Source organism: Phodopus roborovskii, unplaced genomic scaffold (assembly GCF_943737965.1).
Source record: "Phodopus roborovskii unplaced genomic scaffold, PHOROB, whole genome shotgun sequence".
Lineage (NCBI taxonomy): Eukaryota > Metazoa > Chordata > Mammalia > Rodentia > Cricetidae > Phodopus > Phodopus roborovskii.
This window is the reverse complement of record NW_026126412.1, coordinates 6,547,950-6,566,675: the sequence shown is the minus strand read 5'-3', so window position 1 is coordinate 6,566,675 and position 18,726 is coordinate 6,547,950.

Here is an 18,726-nt window from a genome sequence, read left to right as displayed (position 1 = left end):
GATAATATTTAATTCTTCTTTTATTGAGATAAGAGCAACTTCAATTTCTCTGATAAGGCTAATTACATTTTTTTTGTCATCTATTTTCTGTTCAACTTGGGTTATTTCCCCTGTGTTAATGGTTTTCCTGAAAATTATAAGCCTGCCTGGGGAAGAAAGACTAGGAAGAGTAATATAAATCTGACAGCAGAAAACAGGGAATGACTAGAGTAACTTATTAATAATTTTGTTGATTTTTCACTATATGGAAATCTATAGATGTTTTGTTTCTTCCCTTAAGGAAGTGTCTATTTATGAAACATCATATGTATCAATAGCACTGGGTGAGCTCTATGACTTGTGGAAGGAACACAAAATTAAATAGAGTATTAGGAGGCTCTAACACAGGGTTTTAGAGAAACGACTGGGATAATCAGATAGGAAAGGAGACCAGATTATTAGTCTCAGATCCAATAACTTTTATCCATTTATAAGGAGGTAAGAAGGTACAAGATTGTTTTCCATGAATAAGCCAGCTAAATTTTTTTCAAAGTATAGTGACTCTATCCCATCAAAAATGGTGTGCCTTTTGAGTTTAAGTTATGTCATTTTTTTTTTCAAAAATAGCCATTTAATTTTAAACCTATGCATATAGAGGAAAGAGTGTTAATGAATGCACTGATTGTGATACAAACCTCCTAGTCCAAGGCCAAGTCCTTCACTGGATTCCCTCAAGTCTGTGTTCTTCCAAGTTGGGGACATCAAGGCGTTGCAGTTTTCTCTGAGAAGTGTTCCTTAATAACCATCTGGATTTTTCCCCCTAGCCACTGATACCCCTCCAGCAAGTTTTGTCAATGATATATTTGTGGTCTTGGCAGCAGGTATGGATAAGAAGTTTCAGCTGATCAAAGATCTTACAGTCTTTCTTTATAACATTCTGGAGATTTGAACTCAGATCTTCATGCTTGCCAGAAACAGCTCTTACCCACCAAGACATTTCACCAGGCCAGTATTCTAAACACTAGAATTTCTGAAACTTTAAACATCATCAATGGAGAATTTGCATAGCCTTTTCCTCTGACAAATGCTACAGACCTGGTACTCTGCTTGAGAAGAAGAGTAAAGGCTCAGTAAGAGACCAGACTACAGAAAGTCCTTTTGTCTCCCTACATTACAGCATTGCCACATTCTGCTATTTCCTATTCTGTTCACTACTAACTTGGTACTCCATAGGACACTTGATGGAGACAGCTCACACCCCTGTTAGTCTTCTGTAGCCTTTGAGCCTGAACTCCGTTAGCCTCTGTGTGGCTGAAAATTTAGTCTCTTTTGTTCTTGTTTGTAGTTCTTTAATATGATTTTAAATGTAAAGATAATAGGCATTTAGTGTTCTCTTCTTGAACCAGTCCTACAAAGGATTTTAAAAAGGTGAACTTCATTGTACTTTCTGAGACATTTAACTATATTTTAATAGTCTAGATGCGCCTTAATTTTATGACATATGTTGTATGTTGAATCTTTGCCTATGCATTATATTTAGGAAATATATTTAGGCTGTAATCTCATATCACACTGCCGTGGTTGGTGCATGTATCATTTTTGTAAAAAAAGTCACATGATTTTCTCTCTAGGTAGTCCAAATATAGTTTGAGATATCCCAGTTGTGGGTGTCAAATTTAGAACAAGATAGAGTTTCTAAAGAACAGATTATGTTTTAATTATTGCATTTCAGAGTCACAAAATATTCCGAGTCATTTTTAACACTAGGATGTGTTCCATAAGGAAATAAACTCTAAAGCAAAGTACTACCTCCTGTTGCTAAGAGGAAAATGCTCCTAAGTGGCTCACTGTATAGATGTGCATCTACAGACTACTTTTCCAGCAGTTCACTCACAGTCATCATTGACTCCCACAACTTAATATAAAGAAAATTGGTTTCTTCATAGAGTGCAGCTGCAAGATTTATTAGTGACTAAAGCATGTAATCCTCATAAATAACCTAGTCTGGGTAAAATTCTCCAAGGCCAAAGGGCTCACGTGACATTTTTCATTTGGGTACAAAATGGCCATTTGGGCTTATAGGATCATTGAGTCTACATATCAGGCAATTGACATAGATCTATTCAAAGCCTATAAAATACAGCAGATGCCTTTAAAAGTTTTGGGTAAATAATTCAGGCACATTCTCTATATATTTTAGCCTCTAGGATTCTCTGAGCGTACAGTGGATGTTCACTTGGTCAGTACCAAAACAGGATATAGTCAACTATAGACTGAAGCCAATTGGTCATTAATTTCTTTCTGTCTCTCTATTTTCATTATCTTCATGGAACAATTTCTGAAACAGCGTTAATATTGTTCTGTTTTGAGGAGGTCTTAAGTGGCAATTTTTAGTTCTTAGATCATAGCAATAGTGCAAATTATGGCTACTTGGGAACAAACTAATCTTAGGTTTGCCTAAAAGAGCCTGTGAGAAACTAAGGAAAACATTTCTAAATATTAGTAGAATGCTATTATTTTTCAGAAATTTCACTTCAATACATGCTCTTTTCCATTTTTTTCTCAGTCTGCTCGTACAGAAAATTATAGGTAGATTAATGCATATTCTCAACATTAAAAATAGAAAAATGCTATTTGTATGAATTATTTATTTGCATATTTATACAGAATATGCAATTATATACCAATTATACACACACACATACATACATACACACACACACACACATATACATATATACATGTATATATGCATTATATATATTATATAGAGGCTGGAAAATTGGCACAGTGGTCAAGAACACATACGGCTCTTGCAGAGGACACAAGTTTAGTACCCAACACCCATGTAAGGTGGCTTACAACAGCCTGTCACTCCAGCTACAGGGAATCTGATCTTCTCTTTTGCAGACACTGCACTCATCTGCCCACTGCTCCATTCCACCCCCTGAAACATATACACAAAATTTTAAAAAAGAAACAAATATATAATTACAAACTATTGTGAGCGGGGAGGGTGAAGCTTGTGAGGCCTCAACCTTAGAGCTTCAGGCATTTGTCAATGCTGAGAATTGGAGTAATAGTCTTTCTCAGGTAAGAGCACACCAGTTGGTTATCTAATACCAAATAAATGGTCAGACCTGAAGACATACATATAAATAACTTTATATTAGCTGACTATGTTATATCAGTGAATTTAGTGATATATATTCAATATGTATAAAACAAAGAAAAAGAGGGCATTAATTTGAAAGTGAACAAAGGGAGGCATGGGAGGATTTGGGGTAGGAAAGGGAAGGGAGAAATATTGTAATTATGCTATAGTCTCAAAAATAAAAACATTAAAAATAAAATACACAAAATTGCATGTAGTTATATATAAGTATGGTTCTTCAACATTTGAGTAAAATTTTAATGAATTTCAGAATTTAGTGCTTATTTATTCATAGAATTTAGAATGCCTCTGATTTCTTTTGTGAAGCTGTGACACAGGAAGGAATAGATACAGTAAGATCAGGGTTTTACTTAGTGGACCATCATGGTGCAGATCAGCTGTGCATATGCTCTTTGATTTCAGGACAAAGAAACCCCAACCCATCCCATATCTACATTGCTATTGTAACCACAGGCTACGGGAATGGTAATGGTTGATTTTTCTCACTGTTTTTGGAAATCAGAGAACTGGGGAGATACTGAGTGAGCAAAGTGCTTGTGGGGCTGAGTGTGAACCCCAGCCTCCATTCATAAACTCATGTGTGGTACTGTGTGATCACTATCCCAGAAAGACACATCCCTGGTGCTCTACGGACAGCCAGGAGTGAGCTTTTCTGGGTGAGCTTTCAGCTCTGTCCCAGAAAAATGGGAAGTAATGGAGGAGGACATATGGTGTTGACATCTGGCGTCCATGCATCTCTAGGCATGTACATGTGTAAATGCATATACACACACAGACACACACACACAGGCACACACACTGGCACACACAGAAACATACAAACTGACTCACACAAACACACACAGGCACATGCACACACACAGGAACACATACATGCACACACAGAGGCACACACACACAAAGGCACACACCTGTGCACACATACACGATAAAAATATGCATTGTTGTTAATTCAGCTATGGTTTAAGTGTCTTCAGTACTTCCCTCACTCCATTTTTGCATCTGAGTAACACAGTGCTTATGGTTAGCATTAAGTTGTGACTTACTCTCAAATTCCATGCCCATCTAGGAAAAACTGATTACCCAGAAGGCCGTATGAAGCAATTGAGGGCTTGCAATTATGGTCACAACTATTCTGTGTTCTCCATGATACAGTATCAACCAGAGTGGTTCCCATTTCAGGTTTCTGAGACAGAAATAAGAATGTGTTAGAAATAGAGTTTTCTTTGTTTCACATAAAGGGCAGCAATGATTAGACCTCTCTGAGGCAACCTGATGATGATAATCTTGGAACTCAAAGCCCTGGCCTTTCTACTTCTCTTCAAGAAGGATAAGAAGATGCACGGCAAACTGTGTTACCAGTTTTGGTTGGTAAGACCTGATTTTAGTTAGCAGCAACTGTTAAAGGCCAAAGGGGGCACCCCCTCCTCCAGGGCCCCAGTACTGCTTCTCCTCTGCAATCCTAAACATTTCTTCATGATGAATTCTTTTCCCTTTGAGTTTGTTGACTTCCCATGGCTATGGATCTGGTGGCATCTGGTTATTTGCTTTCCGGTCTTTGTCTTTGATATTACGCATACTCTCAGAATACTTGTTGTAACTGAATTTGGTTACTTACTTGTGTTTAATTCTACTCTCCATTGGAGCTGAGACGGTTTTTCTGAATTCAAGTAAAAGCTAAGGAATAAGTGGATGGAATAGGCATGGGCCTAAAATATACTCTGAATTTTTCTAGTAATGTATCCCCTGCTGTATTTCACTGATTTTAGTGTGTTTATGAGAGCATAACCAGTACCTGCCACTGCACACCACCCAGTCTAGTTCTGCCACCGCAAAGAACTCACTTTAAAATAACTGTTTAAAAATGTGACTACTAAAGTCTTAGAAATATACTATTTATTTGAGGAGTAAAAATACTTATTTTTCTGCTTATTGCCCTTTCATGTGAACTGTATTTCCTTCCTGTTAAGCCAAAGACCCCAAAACACTAAACTCAGGAAACCTCCAAGGCAGTTATTATAAACTTTGAATGGAAAGCATGATTGTGGGTAGGCACTGTATATGAGTTGCCAGTTTGAGAAATGAGAATTTATTTAAGTTATTTTTAAATTTTTTGATATTATAATTATACCATCTTCTGTCCCTTTTCTACCTGCAAACTCTCTTATATACCATTCTTTGCTCTCTTTCAAATTCATGGCCAATTTTTTCATTTATTGATTGATGTGACACACACACACACACACATATGTATATATTCCTAAATACATAATTAGAATCTACTCAGCCTGGATAATGCTACTTGTTTGTATGTTGCAAACATCATGCGAAAGAGCCAACATCCTCTTCCATTTGGATCATTCAGCTGATAGAAGGCACACTTGGAGTTATCAGTAGCTGTGTCTGCCCACTGTGTGGGGAAGACATATTTGACAACAGAGACAGTACGGAGGAAGATAGAGTTAAAACATGGAGAGGCAGGACACCAATGAATTAACGGGACTAATGAGCTTTAGCACATGGTTTAGTCACCTGCAGAAACAGATTACTTATTTAAGGCCTGTTTGTTTTATGTGAGATGTCTGACTACAGCTTTTAGATTAGAAGTTACTATCCTTACTTTTCCTGTTGGAAGCATTGTTAACATTATTTTTCTTCTTACTTTTCCCTGCATACTGTGAAGCTTTTCCGAGGAAACATTATCTTGCTAATGTGACCATCAGTTAAACATTGAAGACTTTAAACATGGGAGTATTCAGACAAATTTGAGGCTCTATAGATCATAAGCACATATTCTGTAAACACTTCTTTTCTCCCTTCCTATTTTCTCTGGTCACAGTAAATGGCAAGTATCTTGACTTGTTCCCAAGCAGGAGAAAGTTGATGAAATCCATTAAAAGCTTCCCTGGTTTATTACAGTGTATTCAGTAGCAGTTAAATACATGGGTACAGAGAGGATTTTCTACTTTTCATGTCACAGGAATTCTCACCCTGCTCTTTAACTCATTAGAGATGACACAAAGGCTATCTCATGTCAGACCCTGTCTTAACAGGTATGTAAGATTGCCTTGTGGGTTTTCCTTTTGTCCTATCAAAATATGACTTGTCTCTGAGTAGTTTTCCAGAATGAAGGAGGGCTTGGGAAACATCTCATTACTACAAAACAGAGTTTCTTATAAACTGTATTCCATATGTAATGCCCACTCATTTAAGCTCCTTTCCAATGTTTGGCATTTCAGTTTGTATATATCTACATATTTGTATATAAATCATCTTATGCAACTGCACACTTTAGGAGAAACTATTATGGGGGTGGGAAATACGTTAAATAATTATCATTTCTACAATTTGGAATGCTCTTTTCTCTTGTGTTTCAAAGCGCTGGTCTCTACAGCATGTACAGCAGTGGCATCGAAACTTATGCTGCTCAGAGCCCTGCATCAAATATTTCATTCTCGAATAATTGAGGTTCATTGGAATTGGAGATTTTTGTAAAAGGGACTGGGCATGTTTCCACAATCTCCTTAGCTTGTCCTTTCAATTGACAAGATACGGCTTTCAAACTTGTCTGAGTGAAGTGCACCTAATAGCATGTGATTGAAGTTAATACAGAATTATATGTTTGTGCCCAGAGAGAATAGTCTGCGATGGCACTTATGTATGAAAATGGAATCTGAACTGTGCTCTTTGTTCCATTACACCATAGCATTGCTCTAAACTCTGAATGGCATTTGGATGTCTGAAAGATGAGTTCAAATGTCCACACGGGGTGGTACAAACCAGCTGATTATGCCCCATGGTGCTAATCCCACTAGCATGTTCCAGGCTCCCACGTGGTGGTTTTGCACAGGCGGCAAAACCTGTGTTGAGTGTGTGTCCTGTTCCATCTGTCTGACTGTGCCAGGCAAGCTCTGGTTTTGGCCTGAACACAGCCTCATTTTAGATAGAGCTATTACCATCTCTTCTTGCTTTTTTTTTTTTTTTTTTTTTTTTTTTGGCATACTTCATACACACCCCTGTCATGGTCATTATACTTTTCACATTTGCCGAATTATAATATTGATGTGGTAGATAGAGAGCTGAGGAAAGTTTTCTGCCCTGTCTTAGTTAGGGTTTCTATTGCTGCAACAAACATCCATGATCAAAAAGCAAGTTGAAAAGTAAAGGGTTTATCAGCATGGCTGTTCCTCAACGAAGAAGTCAGAACAGGAGCTGAAACATGGCAGGATCCCAGAGGCAGTTGCTGATGTAGAGACCATGGATGGGAGCTGCTTACTGGCTTGCTTTCTATAGTTTGCTCAGCCCACCTTTTTTTAGAACCTAGGATCAGTAGCCCAGGGATGGCACCACCCACCATAGGATGGGCCATCCTCCATTGATCCCTAAGTGAGAAAATGTCTTACAGCTCGATTTCATGGAGGCATTTCCTCATTGGAGGCTCCTTCCTCTGACGACTCTAGCTTGTGACAAGTAGACATACAAAATACCCAGGACACACCCTTTAATACTGAGTGAGAGAAGTATGTCTTTGTTTCCCTTCACAACTGGAGGAGGCACCATCTACTGTGGAGCCAATATGCTGCCAGTGTACAACTTTCCTAAGATTTACTATAAACATGTCCTAAGTCACAGAGTTCTCAACCTGGGTCCATCGGCCTGTTCCATATTTGTGTACAGGTAGTATCCATCAAAGGATTCTCTTCTTTACCTTGCTATATGGAGCTACAAGACAAACTATATTTGGCCTTGTCTACATTAAAGGACTTGATGTAGATGTAAGGCAAAACTCATTTGTGAGAGGGTTGGAGTGGGCTCTGGAAGTAGTGTGTGGACATTCCATCCCAACCCTGTCTCCATCACAACTAGTCACCAAAGCAGTGGGCATCTCTGCTCCCTTCATAACTGTAGAGCATTCAGATTACGGATGCTGTTTTTGTTGATAGGATGGTTGGCACGTGTACAGTTTCCACCTTGAGCATTTGTGTCTCCTGTGCCTGTGTACAGGGTTGAAGTACCCTGTACAATGTGTAACAATTAAATTGAACAGAATAAAAAATTATCCCTAAGGGCTACTGGCTAGATGAGAATGATTATAATGAATCAATGTAGCTGGCAGTGGTCAGATAGGATTATGTGTTTCTCAGGTTAAAGAGCCAAAGTATGAAGGTCTTCTGACTATGTTCTCTCTAACACATTCAGTTGGTATGAGTGTTTTCTAGAGAGAAGGAGTGGATCACTGAGAGCAGACTGGAGTAGACATGGTCTGAAAATCTGGCCTGACCTAGTGATAAAAATGATAGTAAAGCATCCTGCTTAGTAAAGCATCCTGCTTCTCTTCTGGTAGAGTGGTTTGCATCTTCTTTTCCAGTCCCAGGATCCTGGCTATAGGAGGAGTGAGTTCTTACTGCTCTATCTCTTTTCCCCATCTCTTTCCCCTTTGCATGTGGGAGAAATCATTTGTATTTTCATTTCATCCTCATCAACATGCAGCAGCATGCTCAAACCTACATTAAGTAAATGAATTCTGAATGGGTGACTGTTGGTTCATTCTTGTCTTTAAGGAAAAACACATACTTTATCGGTCTATTGGTCTGCTTCTTTGGATTAAACTTATGACCTCATGAACTTGGTTGTCTGTATATATATACTCCTATCCAAACATATCCTCCTGTAACTTTTGCTTATGAAACATCCTTCAAATTGTAAACTGACAAGACCAAGGCAGGATTCTCTGAATGCCATCATTCTCAGCGTTCACTTATTTTAGAAGAAAAGGAAACTTCCTTTCCTCGCCTCCCACAGCCTGAAGAAAGTTTCCTTTTTGAGAACAAAATTACCATTTGTTTCAAGACTTCTCTTCAATTATAGCAATTTCCACATGTTTTGAAACTATTCTCAGCAAAAGGAAAAGCAACATCATGTGCTTTGGAAGCACAGGCAGATGAGGCAGGCACAGGTTTGAAGGAATCAGGGCTGAGACTCCTGCTTTTGGAGCTTTTCTCCTTTACTCTTGGCTATTGACCAGCTTTCTGTTAACTCAGAACCTGGGCAAACTGAACACCCGACCATGTTTAATTGCAGCACAACGTGGATCTTGCAGTGTGCTATCACACAGCTAACTTTCAGGTAAGACAGCAGACACGATTAGCTGAGGTTGGCCCTGTGTGCTTATGATGCTCACATGCTCTGGCTGGCAGGGCAATCAGGAAGCATCCATCGCAATCAGCCAGCTGCGGCCTGCCAGTTCCGTTCCTTGACAGGTAGCAGGCTGGATGCTTGGCTGTAAAGCGTCGCTCAGCTTCCATGTGCTCTAGGGAGGGCAACTGTTTAGCCTAAGCGATTCAAAGAAGCATAATTGTGCCTCACAGTACACAGAAAGTCACCACATCTGCTTCATATTTTTGGCTTTTAGAACCGAACTAGAACAGAGAAATAAACACACAGCTTTGCATATAGAGTAAAAACAAGTTCATGTTAACAGATGAGCATATTGTATGTAACTCAGTGAAAATTTCCTTAATGAGGGTTTCTTTTGGCAAAGTGAGAAATATTTCTGGTGTTAATCAAGATTTTTTTTTTCAAAAAAAGATTTAATAGAAAATATTATCTATTTAAGCATCAAGGCAGCCTATCATTCCTTCTTAAACCTATTATAGTCAATTGTTGAGCTGCTGCAGTGGTGTCACGTGACCTATTGCAAATATTTGGGGGTGTCATCTGCACGACATTAGCCTCCTAGGGGTAGTTATTTAAAAAAATAATTTGGATGTAGTAGGCTAAAAACATTCAAGGCTATGAATTAGAGCTTCATTAACCACTTTCAGCTTTTATTTTGGTTCAAATGTAAATGCAGTCATTTGATATCTAAGTGTATATAATATGTGATGACGGTCTTTTAAAAGTGTAATCTAGCAGAAAATACATCTTAATTTGAGTGTAACACTGCTTTAAATATAATTTCAATATTCTTCAGCATCTGGCGTCTCAAAGCATGAGGTCATGTGAGGTTAAAAAAACTTTTTTTTTCTGCAAATAATAATAACAATAAACTTCAGACAAATGTGGACAAAGCAAGCTGAGTATAAGATGATCAGGCACTGTGGAGAGAAGGAAAGAAAGACACGTGGAGATTTCACTCTCTGGGCCTCTGTACCTTGAAATGTATTTATTTTATTGGCTAGCATAGAGGGCACTTTTGAGACTTGTGTATGGAGAACCTGACATGAAACTATTAGCTCAGATATCTCAGGCTTGCTGAATTTACTCAGATTTCTCCCCCAGTCCCTTTCCTGTAATTTCCAGTTAAGTATTTTCATATTTATTTTTCAAAGTCTGTGATTGAGTAGGATGTAAGCCACGTGAAGTCAGGGACCATGTCAGGCCTGTAGTGCACCCTCCACCCCCCCCCCCACCAGTGTCAAGCTCATATGCGATTAGCAGATAACTGCTGTTACCTAGATGTATTCTCAATTTGGGTGTGTTGACTCATGTCTCACCTCCAAAAACACTCGAGTGGATTTATTGTTACACCCACTTTACAGATGAGCAAGGAGAAGTGCAGAGAAGTTGACCACCTTGCTAAAGTCATGGAGCTAATGGGTGGCGAAAGAAAATTTAAGCTAAGTGGTCTGCCTCTTTCTAGATGCTTGCTTTTCCCTCCTAAATGAATTCTTGGCAAAGTAGAAATGCTTTATATTAATTGATACTGAAAAATGACCTAATTGTCAACATTGGATGCTAAGGCTGACTGTCATTAATTACCCTTTCTTATTATCCTTATTTAACAAAAGTGTGTTAGCCACTCATTGTGCACCATTGTGGTCTTAGACCACATCAGTCAAAGCTCACAGAATTCAATGTGCATGCGTTTGTGTGTGTCCCTGTTCATGTGCATGAGTGTATGTGTGTATGTGCTTGAGTGTGTTTGTGCTTGAATGTGTACCTGTTTGTATGCGCACATGTGTATGTGTATGAATGTGTGTGTATATGTATGTGTATGTACATGTGTATATGTGTATGTACATGTGTATGTGTACCTGTGTATATATGTATGTATCTTTGTCTCTTTATTTTAATAGATGAGGAGACTGCAATGGTTATGTAATTTTGAGGTTCATCTTGCTGCTACACTCAGGACCAGAAGCAAAGCATTCTCAGTTGCAAACTCATTTTCTTTGTTGCACAGAGCTCATGTCCCTGTCCTCTGGCTATTATTGCAGTGGAAAGAGATCAGGTTGGGCAGTCTGTGGTCACTCTCAGAAAGATATTGATCTCCTTGATTTTTTTTCTCACTCCATGATGTGGTCTTTGTGAGCACCATGGATCTGCTTTTCCCTTGCCTTGAGGGGAAGCAAGGCAGGGCGGGTACTCACCTTTGTAGCTGATTTAGGTTGACAGCAGTTTAGTGTAGCCCCAAAGTTATGGATTCTGAGGTCTTATGATTCCGTGCTGGAAGCCAGAAAGAATAAATTACTCTCTTCTCTTCTTCTGTCATTTTAAATCTGTAGGGGGAATTGTGTGCTATAAAAACTTGAAACCAGTTCCTCTATTGTTAACATATGATTTTTTTATGGTCTGTCAGAGATTAGAGAAGGGAGAGGGGGTCTGCACAGTTCAAGAGTTATTTTTAATCAGGTGCTTGTAATTCGTTTATATCAGAGAACTGACGAGAATTTGTTAATTACAGCGATCATATAATCTTTCAAATGCAAATAGTCTGACTCAGGGTTCAGTTTGTTTGGTATCAACTGATGATTAAAGAATGGTATAGTTTTACAGTTGTTTTACTCCCATCTGTGTGCACCAGGCAATCACCACTTGCAGATGGTTGTGATTCTGAGACAGGTTGCTACATGCAGGAAAAGTATGTTTCAGTTATCTTAATAAGATTTATTGCAGTAGTCACAGTTAAGTGCTTAAGCCTTAATGATAATTGCTGCTAATCTTTCAGGAAAATGATTAGAGTTTAATAAACCTCAAGAAGGGTATTTTCCTGTGAACTTATACAGAATTGCAAAGGTAAATTTTATGTTTATTTTCTCATCTAATAAATTGGAAGACTGTGCCCTTTACCACTTTCAGAAACTGGATTTAGTGCACACACACATAAGGATAATAAAGACTCATAGTTGTTATGAAAAAATAGTGGGTCAAATTGTACTGAATAATTTTTGAAGAAATATAAAAATTAACTCCTGTTAATGATAAGGTTTAGTTTGCGGTGAAATACATATAATGAACAGTCAGCCATAAGCACACACCCATGTAACACCATGTATTTAGAAGGCTGAGACAGGAAGATCATGATCTCTAGTCTAGATTGGACAAAATTGTCAAGACTATTCCTCTGAAATATGTTTGTATGGTGGAAATCATTCTGTTAACTACTTTAATCATATAGTGCAGTGTTTAGGGCTGGAGAGATGGCTCAGTGGTTACAAACTTGTTGTTCATGAAGAGGACCTGAGTTTAATTATCGGCACCTACATCAGGACGTTCCCAACAACCTGTAATTCCAATTTCAGGGCAGAGACACCCTGTGACTCCTCAGACACACAAGAGTACAAAGCTCTAACGGAATTCTGTATCCTGTAAATAGACTCCACAATTTTCTTGTTATCTTAGCCCTGGGCAACACCTCTCCTTACTGGCTTTATGGGCTTACCTATTTTTGTTGGTTTATGTTCTTCAAACCTCATGTTTTTACGTGAGAGATGGTATATTGAGGGTGATTCAGTGAAAGGGAATATAAAGGTAAGAGTATACACATATATAAGATATGTGCATATCATACACATGCATGCATCAGATTAGTGGCCATACAAAGGGACGGTTTGTTCTTTTTTGCCCTTTGATCATGTAAGCGTGCAGCCAGAATGTGCCATCTCTGAAGCAAAGGCCATGTCCTCACTAGAAACCAAATCTGCTGGCATCTTGATCTTATTCTTTTCAACCTTAAGAGTTTTGAAAAGTAAATTTCCATTACTTAGAAATTACTCAATTTAAACTAAAAGATATCTTAGATTGGGGAGGAATGAACTAAAATACTCATGTAAGTGGAATCTGAATACATTTGCTCTTTCATGTTCTATTTAGCATAATTTCTGTTTCATTTAGAATGTTTTCTGAATACATCTATGCATAGAATTTCATTCAGTTTTGTGACTGAATATTTAAGCAGGTGCCACAGTTTGTTTATTCACTAATTTATTAGTAGGTATCAATATGGATGGGGCAAGTGTTTTGGCCCTTACAGACTGGGTAGTATTCCTTGAACTTGCTTTTATTGGCATCTGTTTGTGCATTTGCTTTCAGTTTGGGAATTGTTATAGTTTAATTCCCTAAGAAAAAGGACCTTAATGCAGAGAAAGTTTATTTTCCCTACAATTTCCCCATCATTGCATGGAAATCATGGTAGGAACTCACCCAGATAGATACATCCACAGTTTAGAGGAGAGAGAGAATGAAAGCATGCATAATACTAGTTATCTCCTTTCCCTAATCATATGTAGTTCAGGATGCAACTCAGGACCCGCAAGGCCCTGGGTCTTCCAGTATTAATTAACAAAATTAAGTCAACCACCATGACAGGCCCAAAAGCTGACCTTATTGAAACTGTGTTCCCAGATGTTTCTAGACTGTGTCAAGTTGACAAAATTAGGCATACATCAAAGAGTAAAACTAATGATCATATACTAAGGCTAAATTTAACTTTTGGAGGAACACTGAAAATACATTTCTATAGTGGCTGTATCATTTTATGTTTCTACCACAATGACTTCAGCTTCTCAAAACCTTTTTGACAACACATGATGTTTTCTTTTTTTCTCCTTGGGTAATAAACCCAACCTTAGCTTTGTAAATTAATTCAAACAGATACTTATGATAATCATAAAAGATTTTTAATAATGTGCAAATGTCACAAATATATTATTTTAAAAGAACTAAAATTGGATCACATCTTTATGTTTATTTGGCTGATCACCCTAAGAGGACAAGTTCTTTTACTTAAAGGAATAACAAAAGCCCCAAAATGATGCTTCACCTAATGCATAGCTGATAGGAAGGATAAATTTTGTCAGTGCATAAAATCCTTAAGGTCAGCATTAAAATTCACAGACATATTTGGAGAGAGATACAGTAGTACAGGTAAGTTATAGTTCTGGGTATTTTCTATTATTGGGGAGGTAAGATGTTGTGCTTGTTAATTAGGTTGAATTTGTAGATGTGTACATAGACACACAAATAAGCTCATGATATATATATATATATATATATATATACATGTCACTCTTATTGGCCTTTATGAATGAGGATATATATATATATATACATATATATATATGTATATATATATGTGTGTGTGTGTGTATATGTGTGTGTATACACAGGCACACAAGTACATAGTACATGATATATTCATGCCATACATGCCACGGTGACTGGGCTTTATAAATGAGAAGATTACTGTAGAGGAGACATGGGAAAGGTAAATGGGATTTTAAGTATGAACACCTGAGACACATTGCTTGGTCATGGACCACAGGGTTGAACTTTACAAAAGATGCAGTAGCAGCATCCTGGGTGGGGGTACACAGGCACATCAGCTCCACTAGTACACTATGGTTACAAGATTTCCACGACCCAACTCAAATTAATCTACATAGAATTTGTACCTTCAGAAGCTTGTTCTGGCCTAAGTGCATAATTTGGTCAGAGTAAAAGAACAGGTACTGGGGAAAGGCTGCTTGGGGACTTCTCAGAGAAAGGGGCCTCCTGTTTGAGAAGCAGAAATCAATGGGTACTGTGTTATGATTGAGGATAGCTACAAACCGTGCCATAGACACATTTGAAGGTTCAATGTTTCATTTCTCACAGGCAGCACTGGCCTTTTATCACCATATAATTCCAGGTTTATGCGGCTTTGGAGTTTCAACTTTAGGTTCATGACTGAAACAGAAGTCCTTAAATTATTTACTTGTAGTTTTGAGATGGAATTATTTTACTGTTTTTTTTTTTTTTTTGTTTGTTTTGTTTTCAGATTCTTGCTCGGCATGCTTTATAGAACGGACACAGAAAGACTCATTTAAGAAAGTAGATATAGATGAAATAATACTTTTCTGAGATGTACTATGATGCTTATTTATTTATAAATAAATTTGTAATTACATTTAATATTGGTGTAAAATGTTTTCTACTAATCTGGCTAGGGCACTATGAAATAGAATGAATTATGTCTGTTTTATTCATATACCTTACATTCCAAACGGCAATGAATTGCACTGCAGAGTGGAATGTTGGTGTCTTATTTAAAATACAATCCCAAATGAGAGTGATCCCCTTGTCAAAGCAGTCAGCATTCTCACTGCCATAGCCTGCATGCCTGTGGAATGAAAGTCATTAGCTCTCTGCAGTGAATGAGTCATGGATGCTGACTGGAGTGAGATTTTTTTCAAGCAATTCTTCTTGAGTGATGGAGGTTTTTTTCTTTTTATATCATTCTATGTATTATTCAATATATCTTTTTCATATACCCTGTTGATAAATGGTATGAAAAATGAACTTTTGTCAATTAAAATTTATTGAAATATTTACAATTTATAATTTCCTTGCATAGATATGGCAGTGCTTTTGTCAATTCAATTAATTAGAACAGTACATGACTTGAGGTGTGTTTTATTATCACCATTTTATGGACAAATTTAAAGATATAGAGGTTAATTAACCCATCATCAGGTCCAGAGGCCTGAAGTGGCAATGAAAAAATAGACTGAGCTCCACCTTCAAAGCCAGGAGCTCTGCTTTTAGCATGGATTTTAATCAATTTAGATGGCTTTATCTAATTCAAAAAGCACACACAATATTTCTGAATCACCAAGCAGTGATATAATGTGGTTAAAATAATGAATATTCTGATATCCTTCATAAGTATAAATTATTATCATATATTGCAGCTTAGACTGCTAAACAGGCCAAGCCACAGTGTAGCACTGGTGACTAAAGTGTAAATTAACTTGTAAGTGGGAAATCCATCCTGTGTGTCTCCTGCTGAGGTATCAGAGGTTCTTTTGTTAGATTCAAATCTACATCAGTGATGTATTTGCCCCTTTTTGCTTATTGTATTTGTCTCCAATTCTTGAATGAACCCCTAGTTCGTTTTACATGGAGGTATCATGCTTAGAACTGTACAGGGTGTCCTTAATTCTACCAGAAAAGCCTCTGTTTCTCTTTGGAAAGGAACTGTGAAAACAACATAACATTATGTGATTATCTAGAAAGCACAAGACATGAGAACAGAAAGGAGACTACTAGGGGCTGGAAGCCACCAGGGCAAGCCTCAGGGGGTGGGGCGGGGGAAGGAGGAAAAGAAGAGGTAGAAAGAATTGAATAAATTTTGACTTTTGTTTCAAGGATCCCAGAATAAACTTTCTTTTTATGTAAGCTAATAAAAACAAATGAAAAACCAAAGTTATTCCTAGGGAGGTCAAAATATCAATCCTTTCATGTAGGACAAGCACAGTGGATGACAACTAGATGTAAGAAGAAAGACTATTTCATTGGATGGCATTGCGAGTGCAAAATATAGTTCTTCTATAATTTGTTAATGGGTAGCAATGAGAATCTTTTTCACAACTTCATGAAGACAGCTTTGAAGCAATTCACGAGGTAAGAGTCTGTGCGACACAGCTGCCACCTAGCACAGCGTAGCTGTTGAGGCAGAAGCTGAGAGCCTTCCGCTGTCACTGCTGGTTGGAGAGCTACCCTTGTACCACGCTACAATTTTCTTTTATTTCTTTTATTTATTTCATAAAATAGTATTGTATTTGCTAAATGGTGACAATAAGTCATAGCTCACCACTAGATTCTTCCTTCTGCATTTCAACCTCCCCCTCCAAACAAGCAAACAAACAAACAACAAACAAAACCAAGCATAAAACAAAACAAAAAATCCCCTTGTAGAAGCTGTAATGTGGCCCAGTGAGTCACACAGTGTGTGCTTTAGTCCCTACACCTTTGCTTGTTAGTTAGTGTTCATTGTAAAGAGTCTGTGTGGTCTGGTGGAAGCCTTTGGCTTTTGCTACACCCTCATTGATACTAGACCCTCACTGGGATTACTCTTGGATATCCTATTGTTTCTTTATGCCATGGCGATCCTAAAAGTTTGGATCTGCAGGTCCTGCCCCTTTGTGTGCTCCAGATGTTCATAGATGTGGTGGGTGTTGGGGTGTTAGGGTTCTTGGTTTGGGTAGTAGCTGGAATGGTCATTCTACCAGGTTTCTTTCATTGTTAGCATCTGAGTGAGCTCTCCCGCACTGCCCCAGCTAGCTCATCCATGTAGCAGACAGCAAGGAGCAAGGCCAGTTCTCTTGTTCTCATATCCTTGGGTCCATCTCATCCACACTCACACCACCAGGGCCAACTCTACTATTCTGATAGTCAGTTCTTTCACCTGACACAAGGTGGCAAGGCGGGGAGGGGGGGAAGATATATTTTCCTTACCCTTGCCACCACATGACATATGAGGTAGAGTGTGGGGGCAGCTCTCCTACTCTCATGACCTTGTGAGCATTTTCTTTAATGTTTGTTACAACTGTTATCATCTGCCTCAGGCGACTAAAATGTTCAACAATTGGCTGGGATTGTTTTGAGAAGATATTACATATCTGTTGTTGGCATGGGTAAATTTTATGAATTAGTCACATAAGACAGCCTTGGTAGGAGAGTCTTCCAGGGAACTGCCAAACAAGTCAAACAATAACAGTATTCCTGGGAATAGAAGTCTGAAAAGGCTCCAATCTCTTTCTTTCTTTCTTTCTTTCTTTCTTTCTTTCTTTCTTTCTTTCTTTTTTCCTTTTCTTTTTTGTTTCTTCTATTGACTACTAGGCTGTCTTCCATGATTTATGGTATTTTGTTTGTAAGGCTACCTTAGATATTCAGAAAATTGCTTGAAAATAAGGCAAATTAAAAACTATGAAAATAACTGCTATTGTTAAAATTTCCCTTTCTTTCTTTTAAATGTTATTATTTGAAAATTTCATTTATGTATACAATGTTTTTCATCAAATAAGTGGCTCCATTCTTCCTTCAACTCCTTCCATTGTACCCCTACCACTTTTATCTCTCAACTTTATGTATGCTTTTTAAGACCACTTAGTGCTGTCAGTAGGTTTGTGAATATATGGCTTGTAGATGGAGTTCTTAATTGGTTTAAATGATAATAACCTGGAATCTGATGTAGAGGAAAATGCCGAGAGATCAGAGAGAAAAAGGAGCAAGCCAAATCCAGCTTTACCTCATTAGCTTCCCAGGGGAAAAGAGAGTGAGTCCCTGTTTCTTCCTGCTTATATTTTTCTTTCCATCCAGCCATCTTGCTTTCTGTCTCTGCCCAACCATCTCATTTTCTGTCTGTCTGTACAGATATCCTTACCTCTATGGTTAGCTAGTAGCAATCTCCATCCTCTGATCTTCAGAGAAGCTTTATTTGTACAAGCAAGATATCACCACAATGGCTACTGGAACATGAGCATCCTATTAGGAACTGCATCCTGACAACCATTCTGCATCAACCATAG